Here is a 12,985-nt window from a genome sequence, read left to right as displayed (position 1 = left end):
TCAGCTATGCTCTGCTCCTAGGAACGCTCTTCTTCCGAATGTCATGAAAACATGTAACAATGCAGTATTAAAAGCACTCGACTTTCAGGTATTTGCAGCTGCGTGCGTGTTATGGCTAAACTAGTGGGCCGATCAACCTGAACACAACAACATGCACCGTCTAGCGACCCAGACTGTTTCTTTTACACTGTGTACAGATCAAGGTCGCTGCTCACTGTTTAGGATGTTAACAACAGACAGTTCTCATGTGAAGCAAAGTCGAGTAAGCATTTCTCAATTTAATAACATGTGACTACAGTGTTGTGTGCAAAAGCAGCAAAAGTGGCAAGATGGCTTTCTAACATTTTAACGCAGTTATGCTAACTTAGCGTTGTACATAGGTAGATAACGATCTTCACTACACCCCCCCTTGATCGGACCACTAACCAGTAGGGGCGCACCTGCAAGAACGCAGAGTTCAAGTTTGATAGAACGGAACCAAGGGCATGAACTGTAAGTCCATATAAGGGAAGTGAAAAAGTTCGAAGAGAAAAAAAGAAAAAAGTTAAAACGGAGAGTAAAAAAAACCCATGTAGAGGATAAAAAAACATCATTGAAGGACGTAGGACAAAATGAAAGTACAAAAATCAATCCATCAATGTATAGGCACAATAAGTTGCAACAGCTTCCAAGAGGAAATCATTGGAACGTTCCGCAAAATTATCTGCCATCCAGTTCAGGACGGGGAAGGAACATACATGCTCCTCAACCACCGGAGCTTCCAGCACCAGACGAGGACAACTGGCGTGTTCTTCAAGATAACTTCTTGCTAAGAAGTCAATCGCAGCCGTTCCGATGTCCAAATTCCCAAGAACTCCATGCGCTGCTGCACAGGGATTCTGCTTATGCGCAGAACTATGCGCAGGAACCCAGGCCCTCAGTGAATTGTGGTGTACCAAAAACTCACCGAGGAACCCAGAACCCCTCATCCGGCCAGCATCAGTGTCCCACTCGTTATCCGAGGTTTAACTCGGCGGTCCCAATGTATAGACAACCCAGAACAAGCGACTTAGTATATTTCTCAGGAATGGTGGGAATCAAAAATACCTTTTCGTAATTATTCTCGTACCAGTCCACAACAGAGTAAACAGAGACACAGTAAAAGTTTAAAGAGTTTATTTTATAAACCTCGTGTCCTAAGATGCAGCAGTTTGGCTAACATTAGCAGACAAACGATTAAAATCAAAACCATCAGCATAGTTACAATACCATAGAAAATGAAAGGAGTAATCATACTAAAATGACAGTGGCTCTAGGCCACCTTCCTTTCTTTAACACACTAATAGTATTATTAGACTAATAAAAGGTCTCTAGGCTTGAATGGGGAACCCCATACCGTAAAGATCAGCTCAGAGAGTTCACATCACAGGATCAGCTATGCTCTGCTCCTAGGAACGCTCTTCTTCCGAATGTCATGAAAACATGTAACACTGCAATATTAAAAGCACTCGACTTTCAGGTATTTGCAGCTGCGTGCGTGTTATGGCTAAACTAGTGGGCCGATCAACCCGAACTCAACAACATGCACCGTCTAGCGACCCAGACGGTTTCTTTTACACGGTGTTCAGACCAAGGTCGCTGCTCACTGTTTAGGATGTTAACAACAGACAGTTCTCTTGTGAAGCAAAGTCGAGTAAGCATTTCTCAATTTAATAACATGTGACTACAGTGTCGTGTGCAAAAGCAGCAAAAGCGGCAAGATGTCTTTCTAACATTTTAACGCGGTTATGCTAACTTAGCGTTGTACATAGGTAGATCTTCACTACAATGGCAGTTCTTAAAGTATATGAAACCCTATCCAAAGATGGCAGCTGTTGATGCCTGCACATCCACGGAACCGTCCTTGAAAAGAGTATACTTATATATACTTATATTTGTAACTCATGTTGGTGATTTCTATAGTGTCATGATCCTGCTTCTGTTCTAGTTTATTTTGTTTTATCTTTCTCTGATTTGTGTCCTGTAATTAGACAATCTTTGCCCGCTCATCCAATCTTTTGTGGAGTTAACTTATATGATCACAGTGAGTAAATAAAAATGCATTTGAAAGTTAATTTAAACCAATTAATTATTGAAAGTAAATAACTTAAATAACGTACTTGGCATTAAGAATGGGAACTACAGAGACACTAGTCATCTGCTGTTCAAAACAATTTAAAAAATGCACCTTCACAATATTTGACCATTCTTCATAATTAAGCACTAAATGCAGTTTTGTGAGCCTTCAAGTGGCTAACTTCTATAAATTTTACAAATTCCCCACAAATGGCCGCAAAAGTGCAATTTAGACAAGCATATATTGCTTCCTCACAAACAATATATTAACTTGTGCAAAAATTGTCATAGATGTTGATGTTTCAGATGTTTGTAATACACATCAAAAAAGGAGCGCTATATTTTTCCTAGGATATTTACAGAAACGGCATGCAAATGTTACTATACTGCTTTTCCAGTTCTGGCGAAATTCACCATCATTCAAAAAGAAGAGGGGAGGAAGAGGGTAAACTGGGTTTGACCTCCTCTATAAGGAACTTATTCCAAAAACAAAAAAACCCAGTTTTGTCAAGAACAAAGATAACAACTCCTCTCTAGGAAAGAAAAAAAGTTTTTCTTGTAAAACCCTCACCCACCAGGGTTTCCCCTTGGTGGCATGCTTCCTCATCGGGTCCATCCCCATCCGCTATGGATCGTGACATGCTGCGAACTAAGAATTGCATGGCAGCACTATTTTCCTATAGAGTTATAAAAGATGGAGTTTTATGAGGGGGGGGAGAGCGGGTGGTGTAATATAAAAATACCTGACTGGTAGGTATGACCTAATTTATTCTTACCTCCAGTCGGTATGGTTAAAAAAGGATAGGAGGCGATTTAGGTATAAAGCAGGTTATGGTACTGATTTACTGAAGGTCAAAATGTTTCAAGCCGTACCCTTAATTGGCTTTTCTTCAGGACCTAGGGAATCCAGCTCCCTGGTTCCACACCTATTTGTTCTCAATGAGAGCACACTGTTTGCAAGCCAAAAAATGTAAAAATATACATTTACCACCTAGTTAGGCTTCAATCACTGCTTGTCTGTTAGGACACAAAATGGGGAGTTAAATTCTCTAGCCTCTGGCTTCATACACATTACTTCATTTATAGCTATTCCATTGTTGTGAGCACCTCTCTGTGAGGTATACACTACAAAGTGAGTACATCTAGTGAAATTAAGTAGAAGGGAAAAGCTTTGATACTGTGCCTTTTGAAAATCCACACATACATATAAAGACGAAGTGTGTATCCAATAAATTAGAACATACATAAAAAAAATCTTATCGTTGCTTCATGGTTTCTCCGGGGGGAGAAGGTAGCCTGTTGTCACACTCTGTAAATACAAAGAAAAAGGAAAGGGGTTGCAGTGGTATGGGTAAATACCACTTTGGTTTGGTTCGTAATGCGTTTTGTGTGCGAGTGGCTGTGTTGCCTATTCGTGTGCACATAGTTGTCATGCAGTCTGGTTTCCAGAATCTATTTGGTGTGGCCGGAGCCGAGCTTCCCACAACGCTTAGGACGACTCATCTTCAGTCTGCACCTAATTAGGATAGACCTCTGGGAACCGCTTATTGGTGAGGCGGTGCTTGTTGGAGGGTTAAAGCCTGCTCAGCGCCTCGGGGCGTTGCGCCAGCGTGCTGCTGAAAAACTAGACCACCGTCTGAATTCAAAATGGTGGTTTAGAGTGGAACAAACTTCCGGTTCTATTTTCACTGAAAAGGGCACGCAAAGAATAAAGGGAAGGTTCAAAACACGAGTCCTATAAAATCTTCACGAATAAAGGAACGTTTTGCTAGGAATTTAATGCCTGAATCAAAATACATACAAAAATCTATCTTAAAAAATATATATGTGGAAAAATAATGTATACATATTTTTTTATATATTCATTCTTTTGTTTGCAGGGAAAAAGAGCAGGGTCGCATTCTTTTGATTATGATTTTATCATCAAAAAGTGTTAAGTCATTGTGAACAAAGGAAGTTAATGGGGCATAGGCTATGGTGTAGCTTTATTTAATGAAATGTCTCCATAGGATGTTGTCATTCAGACCATTGATATGCGTTTTCAATTTGAACATCCAGCGTTGCTCAAGTTAAAAAAATCGCTGTTCAGAGTTTAAGGGGTCTCTAATATGTTAAATGGTGACCCATTGGAAATCGTGTGAAGTATGTTTCCTTTCTTAGGTTGCTGCGGTGTTCGCATATTCTGGTTTTAACCTTCCTGGTTGTCACCCCTACATATTGTAGGTTGCAGGGGCAAGTTATCAGGTATACTACTCTTTGTGTATTACAGTTTGTGAAGTTTCTTATTTGCCAAGTCATCTGATTATTGAAAATCATTGTTTTGGTTGGTTTCGTTAGGTGGCAAAAACTACAGGTTCAACATGGGTAGTGGCCCATGGTAGGTATTATAGAGCCATGTGTGTTTGACGTGGTGTCTTGTGTTCTATTCGGGCGTGTGTGTACTAATGTCTTTCAGGCTCCTTCCCCGTCTGTGAGAGAACATGGAATGTGGTATGAATAAAGATCCACTATTTAATGTGCGCCAGTGTTTCTGGATGATCTGTGTTAGTAGATTGGCTGTGGTATTGTAGGTGGTGATGCATATTGGCCTCGCTTCTTTGTCTCTGTGTGGCGGAGGCATCCCTATTATTATTTTGTGATCGTTTTTTTGCGCAGGACACCATTTTTACTGGGATAATTTATGGCTTCACATTTGTTAGCCAGGCGGTTTGCCTGAGTCTTGTAGTCGCTCAGATCTGTGCAGCTCCTCCGAATCCTTAGGAATTGTCCGAAAGGGAGATTCTCTTTCAGGTGCCCGGGATGAAACCTGTCATATCATAGAAGGTAGTTCTTTGCTGTGGACTTCTCATGGGTTGTGGTCTCCAGGAAACCTTGGTCTGCTGCAATGTTAAGATCCAAGAAAACCAGGTTTGTTCTGCTCATGGTGTTGGGTACATTTTAGAAAAGCATCTTGTATATTGAGCCAGGTCAGAAAACGAGTTGCCTTGGCCTCCTCTCCTTCCCAGATGACTAATAAATTGTCGATGTATCTCTTCCATATCTTAATATGATGTAGGAAAGGGTTCTGTTGGTAGAGGATCCTATGTGATTCCAAATGGTGTACATAGAGACCAGCTAGGCTTGGGGCAAAGGTACTTCCCATGCTGGTCCCATGTCGTCGTAGGCATGGAGTTTCCTCAAACTTGAAGAAGGTTTGCGTTGGAGCCCACTGACAACATTCCACAACCACATTTCCAGGTGTTTGGAAAATCCATTCTTCTTCGAAGAGGACTTCTTCGATAATGTTGATGGTTTCTGCATGTGGAAGGCTCGTCTAAAGACTCTCGATGTCCAAACCCATAAGGGTGTGTGTGTCTTGGTTATATTGCTTGTCTTTCAGAAGGCAGAGTACTGCTTTTGTGTCTTTAAGGTACGTGCTGGTCTTCTGAACTATAGGTCTGATAAAGGCATCCACGAACTTGGATAGAGGTTCCAAAATAGATCCTAGGTCATCAGGGGAGGTTATCCAAAGTTGTATGTATTTTAGGAGGGGTGTAGAAATAGGGAGTGGTAGTGTTCTTGTTGTTCAGAAATTCTCCTTCTTTTCGTGTAATCCAGTCATGTGCTAGGGCTTCTTCAATTATGTTTGCAGTCTGTATTCTGAGGAATTCTGTAGGGTGTTCTGTAAGTGGGTTGTAATTCCTCCTGTCTCCCAATAATTTGAAACATTATTTCCTGAAAGCTTCAAGTTGCAAGCTTCAGTTGATTGAATGACTGTAGCTCCCCCTTTATCCACTGGTTTTATGACTGAGCTCTTGTAGTTGCGCAAGTCATGTATTGCTGACTGCGCATCTTTCGTTGTGTTGTGAAATAACCGTATGGATCTAGGGTCAATGCCTCCGTTTTGTTTCAGGCCCGCTTTTTCAAAATTGAGAATTTCTACTGGTATGGTGAAGGATGGGCACAGGTGGGGGATGAATGAGGATTTAATTTGTAGCCTTGTGTCCCCTGTTCTATTGTTACAAGAAAAACTTAAGGCCTACCTCTCTCATAGGATACCATTGGAGTTACAGTATTGCATTTAATAATCTGTAATTTCCAAATGGGATCAGGTAATCAGTTAATGTTTGGTGTTTTTGGAATTGTAATGAAACATCCCCTCTTATGCTAATTCAGATTTTAATTTACATTTTTTTAAATGCCACTTTTAGAATGTTGGCATTTACCTGCCTGCCCTTTTGTCACATGACTGCAGGTAACTGACAGCTGGGCTTTGTGTATTCTTCCTAGACAACTACACACAATGGAGAGCTTAGGTGTGCTTGGATGGGCCATCACTGGCACGATGGGAGGGCGGAGCTGGGCTACTTACACTTGAATAGACTGTGTCATGCCACCACACAAAGGGCTTCATATCTCCTGTAGATGGTCTGTAGCCAGGACAGGGGAGGAAGGGTGCCTGGGGACTTCAAAGGGAAGTCGGTCCGCACTCCTCACAGTCTGCATGAACTTGTGACTTTGTCGTGGTCGGGTGCAACCAGATATCCAAAGTTGAGGATTTGTTCTTCTTGGCATTAATTTTCCTGAAATCTTTAAACCTGCATCTCTCCGGTTCTACTGATTATTTATTAAAAAATTTTATTTTCTAAACTGGTGTGGGATCCTTTGTGGTATGTTTTCACGTGTTGCTATTTGATGTGCTGCATAAATACTTTTCACGTTGCCTCTGAGTTAAGCCCCACTGCTCTCTGCCAAGTTACCCAAGGGTTGAACACAGGTTAATTTCGGATTTGCTTGTGACTTCACCCTGACAAAGGACCTCCCTCGACCAGTAACTCAATTTCTTACATGCTTCCAATTTGTAGGAGAGTAGGATCTGCACTGATGTTGCCCCCACTTTTATTTCTGATGTTAACACTGGTTTTTGGCTATAGTCTGGCTGGGTCCCTGCTAATCAGGGCCCCAGTCTCTCTGTTCTCTCTAAACGACTTGGAGTGCATATTAGATGCACTAGTGATTGGTTACTGTGGTGCCTTATGAGCCCCTAGTATTTGGTACCTTAGGTACCAAGGGCATAGGTACTTTACAGGCCTACCAGGGGCTGAAGCATGTATTACGCCACCCCTGGGAAGCAGACTAAATATGACACCTTAGGCCAGCTACTGCAGCCTGGGTGAGGTAATGTTAGCACTCAGAGAGGTATAGGTTCCTATATCTCACCATACACACCCATATAAACCTATCAGTCACCCCTACAGCAGGTCCTATCAATCCTGAGGGCAGGGTGCTTGGTTTACAATGCGAGGGGGTGCCTCTGCCTGAGCAGGGCCCCTCTGCAGCTGGCAGGGTCTATTCCCTGTGGCTGTTTGTGGATGCGGTTAAACCATATACTCTTAAGTGCATTATAACCTCCCGGTAAATGCTAACTTTGGAATGACTGCATCAAAACATGTCGTGTTTTGTGTCAAACAACTTGGAATCATACCCCCACACCAGTAACTGGTGTGGGAGTATGATCCCACCTTTCTAGAGGGGACGACATGTACCCACTGTGGAAACACGGTAGAAATCTGAAAGAGCCCTGGCATCACAAAATGGATGCCACCAGCACAGACACTGGGCTGCCCTCCTACTGCTGACCGAAACTCGCAGTGGAGGAGGCCCAACAATAGGCATCCTGTCACAGGGAGGTGTCCCCACCTTCCAGACAGGATTTAGTGTATTGGAGCTCGGTGGGTGCACTCTTAGAGTGCATTGAAGTCCTGCACTGGGGGAGCAGTAGGCTCCTCTGTGCATATGCCAGCTCAAACCGGTTCAGGGGGTACCAGCCCCTGCTCTGGCGCGAAACTGAACAAAGGGAAGTGGGTGTAACCACCCACCCCCCTGACCCTCCTAGAGGAGTGGTCATAAAGCTAGTCCCTCCCTTTCTTTTACTATAAGATAGGTACACCTTGCCATTGCAAGTTAGATAACCCTGGACAACGTTTTACAAGAAGAATCCTGGTCCTTCAACGTTCCACTACCTTTGGAAGACGGAAGAATCTCCCTTGGAGTCAAGGAGTGACTCCCCTGCTTGGCAGGCACCAAAACTTTATATCAATGGTTGCAAACATTCCCGCTCCTGCCGGAGTCCGAAGTCCCTGCAGCCCCGGAAGTGGATTTCCTGACTTCTCGACGGCCATTGTGAGTCCCCAGCAGAGCTGAGGCGAGTGGACCCCACGAGTGACGAGGAACCGCAATACCTGGGTACCGTGCACTATTGTCGAGTGCAACCCCTTCACGACGTTCTACGACCATTTGTGGCCCAAGCCTCCAGCAGGTTGTGCACCGAAAATCAGAGGCCTACCCCATCTCGAGTGACCGTGGGCTCCTGTAAAGCATTTCCTCACGAGGCGTCTTCGCAATAGTCTTCGCGATCCCTTGCCCTTTGGCTTGTGGGTCCCCTGAAGACTTTCTTATCGAACCAAAGGGCTCCCCTGGTTGCTCCAGACCTGCCCTCACTCACCCTCGCTGGGTGAGTCCCTCAGACCTTGCTGGTCTGCACCATTGACTTTATTCACTTTTCACGAGACTTGCTGTTGCCAAGGCTTGTTGGCTCCAATCCGGTTGCCGAAACATCAGTCAGCTGCAGACGTCGTGGAACACTCCGAATCCAGCTGCTGGTCATCGTCGATCTCTCCTGGACCTCGTGAGCGAAGAGTCAAAACACCCTCAAGCACCTGAAATCACCCGACATCCGTGGGCATCCATTTTCCTGGCCCCGGGTCACTGGCAAGTGACTGAGAACACTCTCCCTTCTGATTTCAGGTCTTCTTCATCTTGAATCCAGCCTTGGATTCCACCGGACACTTCTTCAGTCTTCGCAAGCAGCAAACCTTCTTTGGCTTCCATAGAAAACAGCGACGCGACCTGACACCAAAAGACACCTATGCACCCGGCTTCCCTGGGTGAGGTAACTCGTGCACTCCGGTGCCCTAGTGTGTGTTGGCCCTCGAATTACTTACCTTGTAATTGGCTTGCTTGTAGACTTCCTCGAAGTACCCTAAAACTTTAAAAATCCAACCGCGACTTGCTCCATTGTAATCAATAGGGAACCCGTGGCTGTTTTCTCACACTGCACGCGTCTCCCGTGGGTCTTTTACCTACCTGCCTTGGGTGGATTAGTGAAGCCCCAGCGATTCTACAGGCCCTAGGCCTTGTCCCCTTGCAAGTCGAGCTTCCTAAACCTCTTTTTTAGTATATGGTCTGGTACGCCCCTGGGGCCCCAGTCATATTTGTGCTTAACTTATTGTGAAACGTTGATATTTGAATGTGTTCCTGGCTTCTAATCTCATAAAGAGATTAGTAGAGTGTGTCTAGAAATAAATACATATATATTTGATATATGTACCTGTGTGGTGTCCTTTCATTTGTTATTTCAGGAGATTATAAGGTAAAACAAGCTGCTTTACATTCCTCTGAGACTTAGCCTGAAGGCTGCTCTCCACAGCTACCACTAGGATAGCTTTCTTTAAAAGGTTGTCTTAAACCTATCTACCATAAGAGTCGAATTGGACTGGTGCAAGGTGGCCACTATAACTGGTGACCAGCATATGCCAGGCCAACTTCTCACACAATTCATTTACGTAAATTAGTAACTTAAATAGAATTCATATCGGAGATAGTAATTTGAATTTATTGTGGGCCAAACTGAGCCAGTTCGCCAGACACCTGGAAATATCTCCAGCTCATATGTGAGGGCTGTTACAAAAAACTAAAAACTTAGCCCAAATAATCATTGGCAACAACCTAGTAGACCAGTTCTTAAAGTGTTAAGAAATATGTTTTAAAGTCAACTACATGAACTGGTGCCCTATCTTTCATATTTGTCAAATGTGCTCTCTGATTGCTTTTATCATATTAACTAACGCCCAAATATTTGTATGAAGAGGTGCATTCATTTTCTCGTGCTCAACCATCCAAAAGATTAGTTTCTTATCATTTCGACCAACGCCCCCATGTACAAACTTAAAAAAACGTTCTTCCCTTGGCAGCCAGACTGATTTGTGATACAAAATATTTTTACCACATCACTGTTGTACAAAGAGACCTACATTGGTTCTCCTTGGAAGTGGGGATTAAGTTCAAAAGTGTTTGTATTATTTTCAAAGCACTCCATACAAAACAACCTGAATCTGTGCACAACTCGCTGAACATTTCTGGTGGTCTGAGAAGCAAAGACACTGTCTGACTAGAAACAATCAGTTGGCTGGTAACCAGTCTTTCCCCGGCGCTGCCCCAAACCTTTGGAATTCACTGCCAGAAAACATCAGGAGATCTAACGACTTGTTTCCATTATTGAAAAAACTCTATACACTTTTTTGTCGGACCAACTAAATGCTTATCTCTCCTTCATTTGCAACACGTCCCTCGGCATCGATCATTTTCCTTTCTGCACGTGTCCTTTTTATCCATTACTATGAATTCTAGATCTTTTGTCTCATTGCTGATTTATCTAAATACCAACATTGCTTTTCAAGGAACTAAATGTCACCTTCCCTTTCTCAGTCTCATCTCCTCTCTTCCTTGATTCATCCATCTGTCCGTAATATATTCTCTCATTGTCCGCTCAAGGTGTCTGTCCTCGCTGCCTCTCATTTGCTTTTTCTCCCTTTTTCTTTTTGTATATAAATTTATTTTTTATTTTGTACAACTGAAAAATAAGCACTAAGGAAGTCATGTATGGTACAGTAACAGAAGTAGAACTTAAATTGTTGCGAATATAATTATCACTGGACCCATTTCCCCCTCCCGACCAATGAGCCATTGAAAGCCAATATATGCTGGTATCAACTGCCCTCGTTGTGGGGGTACTGTGTCTTTGTCTGAGAAATGGTCATGTGCCATAGTGTCTGTAGCGTAATTCTGGGGTGGACATCCTGCCAAACTAGAGATCTAATTTTGCCGTCGATTTCAGTGAAAATATCCCTTGGCAGAAGATGGTATGTATTTTTAAGGGCGTGTAAGAGTTGCGGCAAGGTGATCATTTTAAAGTGTGCAGTGTGACCCAACAAGGTAAGAGGAAGGTCCTTCCATCTCTCTCTATATCGGTCTTAAAGTTGCCCAGGACGACATGGAGATTCTCGCGTCTGCACACCTCCACGTGGGGCGTAACAAAGATACCCAGATACTTAAACCCTCTCAACACCACTCGCAATTCCCCAGGTAAAGGAAAATCTAGGGGGCATCCGATGGGCTATATATCGTGGATTTATTCCAGTTGATTTTGTAGCCTGAGTGGTGTCCGTATTCGGTAATCAAATCAAAGAGAACCGGTATCGTCGTCTCAGGGTACGTAATATATAGCAGGATGTCATCCGCATAAAGGGCGATTTTCTCCTGTCCCGCGTCTGCGCTTGTGATATGGAAGCCCCGGATCGAAGGGTGTATCCTAATAGTGCAGGCAAGAGACTCCAGAGAAAGCGCAAAGAGGAGGGGCGATAGGGGACAGCCGTGCCTGGTCCCTCTCTCGATAGGGAGGGGAGCCGAACACTCCTCACTGTAGCCATCGGACGATTATATAAGAGTGCCACCCAACCTCAGAATTTCGTCCTTTGTCCGAATTTGGCCAAGGTGGCATCCAGGAATTGCCAATTAATAGCGTTGAACTCCTTTTCTGCGTCCAGTGACAGAAACACCTGTGGGTTCGGATGGTTACGTACCTCCATAAGCCAATTGTGAGTGCGTCTGAGGTTCAGTCGGGTGGATCTACCCGGTATGAAACCGAATTGGTCTTCATGAATCAGATTCCCAATCACACCAATGAGGCGCGTCGCTAGCCGGGTAGCCAAAATCTTGACTTTCGAGTTTAGTAGAGAGATGGGTCTGTAAGACCCACACTGATCGCGAGGCTTACCCTCCTTAAATATGACCACAATAGTGGCCATCTGCAGGTCCGGGGGGAGAATCCCTTCCATTCCGGCGTCAAGAAAAAGCCAGAGGTGGGGACAGAGAGTGGTCGCATATAGTCTGTAAAAGTCCGCGGGCACCCATTAGTACTGGGGGTCTTTCCGGGGTGTAGTTTTGCCACCGCATCTCAGACCTCTGCTAGTGTCAGGTCTTCATCTAAAGCCAAAGTGTCCGCCTCCTCCAACGTTGGAGTGGGGATTACCTCTGGATACTCCTGCGTCTCCAACAATGATTTTTGTGGCCGTGCCCTATAAAGATCTCTAGAGTAATTGGCAAAAGCCGTGGCTACTCCCTTATCTGTGCATTGAGTGTGCCCTTGGCGGTCCATCACTGTTGCTACCCACCTATTTTGAACTTCACGTCTACTAAGCCAGGCCAGAAGCTTCCCAGCCTTATTGGCCACTTCATAAAGGTGATGTAAGGTCGCCAGGTGAAGTTTCCTAGCGGTGTTATAGGCCAGCTCCTTGTATTCCCTTCGTAGGCTTGCCAGTTTACGGGACAGTTCGGGACCTTTATGCTGAACAACCTGCACGTCTAACTCGTTTATCTTGTGTTCCAAATCCGTCAGGCACTTGTCTTTCTTTCACTTTTCCCACGTGATACGATTCTGGGCCCTGTCATGTAGCACCATTTTTTAAGCCTCCCAGACCGTCACACCAGATGAGACAGAATCTTTGTTTTCTAAGAAGTATATGTCAGTGTCTGCCTTGATACCCTTTGCGAGTTTGATATTCTGAAGTTCCCATGAGTTCAGTCTCCAACCCCAAACCCTGCCTCCCTCCCTCAAACCTAACTCCACCAAGAGTGGGGAGTGATCCGAAAGGCCCCTGGCTGTATATTCAGCCCACCTTGCACTGTATACTTTCCCACTGGGAATAAATATGTAGTCCAGTCTGGACTGTGAGTCATGAGCCAGTGAGTGGAAGGAATATTGTCTGCTTTTGGGGGTGTTTTGCCCACCAGA

The 12,985-nt window shown here is 44.2% G+C and overlaps 2 protein-coding genes across 2 annotated transcripts in view; one reads left to right on the top strand and one right to left on the bottom strand.

Annotated features, from left to right (window-relative positions):
• Positions 1 to 12,985, bottom strand: part of LOC146783979 (uncharacterized) — a 778,724-nt gene that overhangs the window by 214,161 nt on the left and 551,578 nt on the right. The window lies entirely within an intron of this gene.
• Positions 1 to 12,985, top strand: part of PITPNB (phosphatidylinositol transfer protein beta) — a 624,814-nt gene that overhangs the window by 426,837 nt on the left and 184,992 nt on the right. The gene's annotated exons all lie outside the window — the stretch shown is intronic.

This window comes from Triturus cristatus, chromosome 11 (genome assembly GCF_964204655.1).
Source record: "Triturus cristatus chromosome 11, aTriCri1.1, whole genome shotgun sequence".
NCBI classification, from domain to species: Eukaryota; Metazoa; Chordata; class Amphibia; order Caudata; family Salamandridae; genus Triturus; species Triturus cristatus.
The sequence above is the reverse complement of the archived record's forward strand: the minus strand, read 5'-3'. Positions and strand labels throughout refer to the sequence as shown.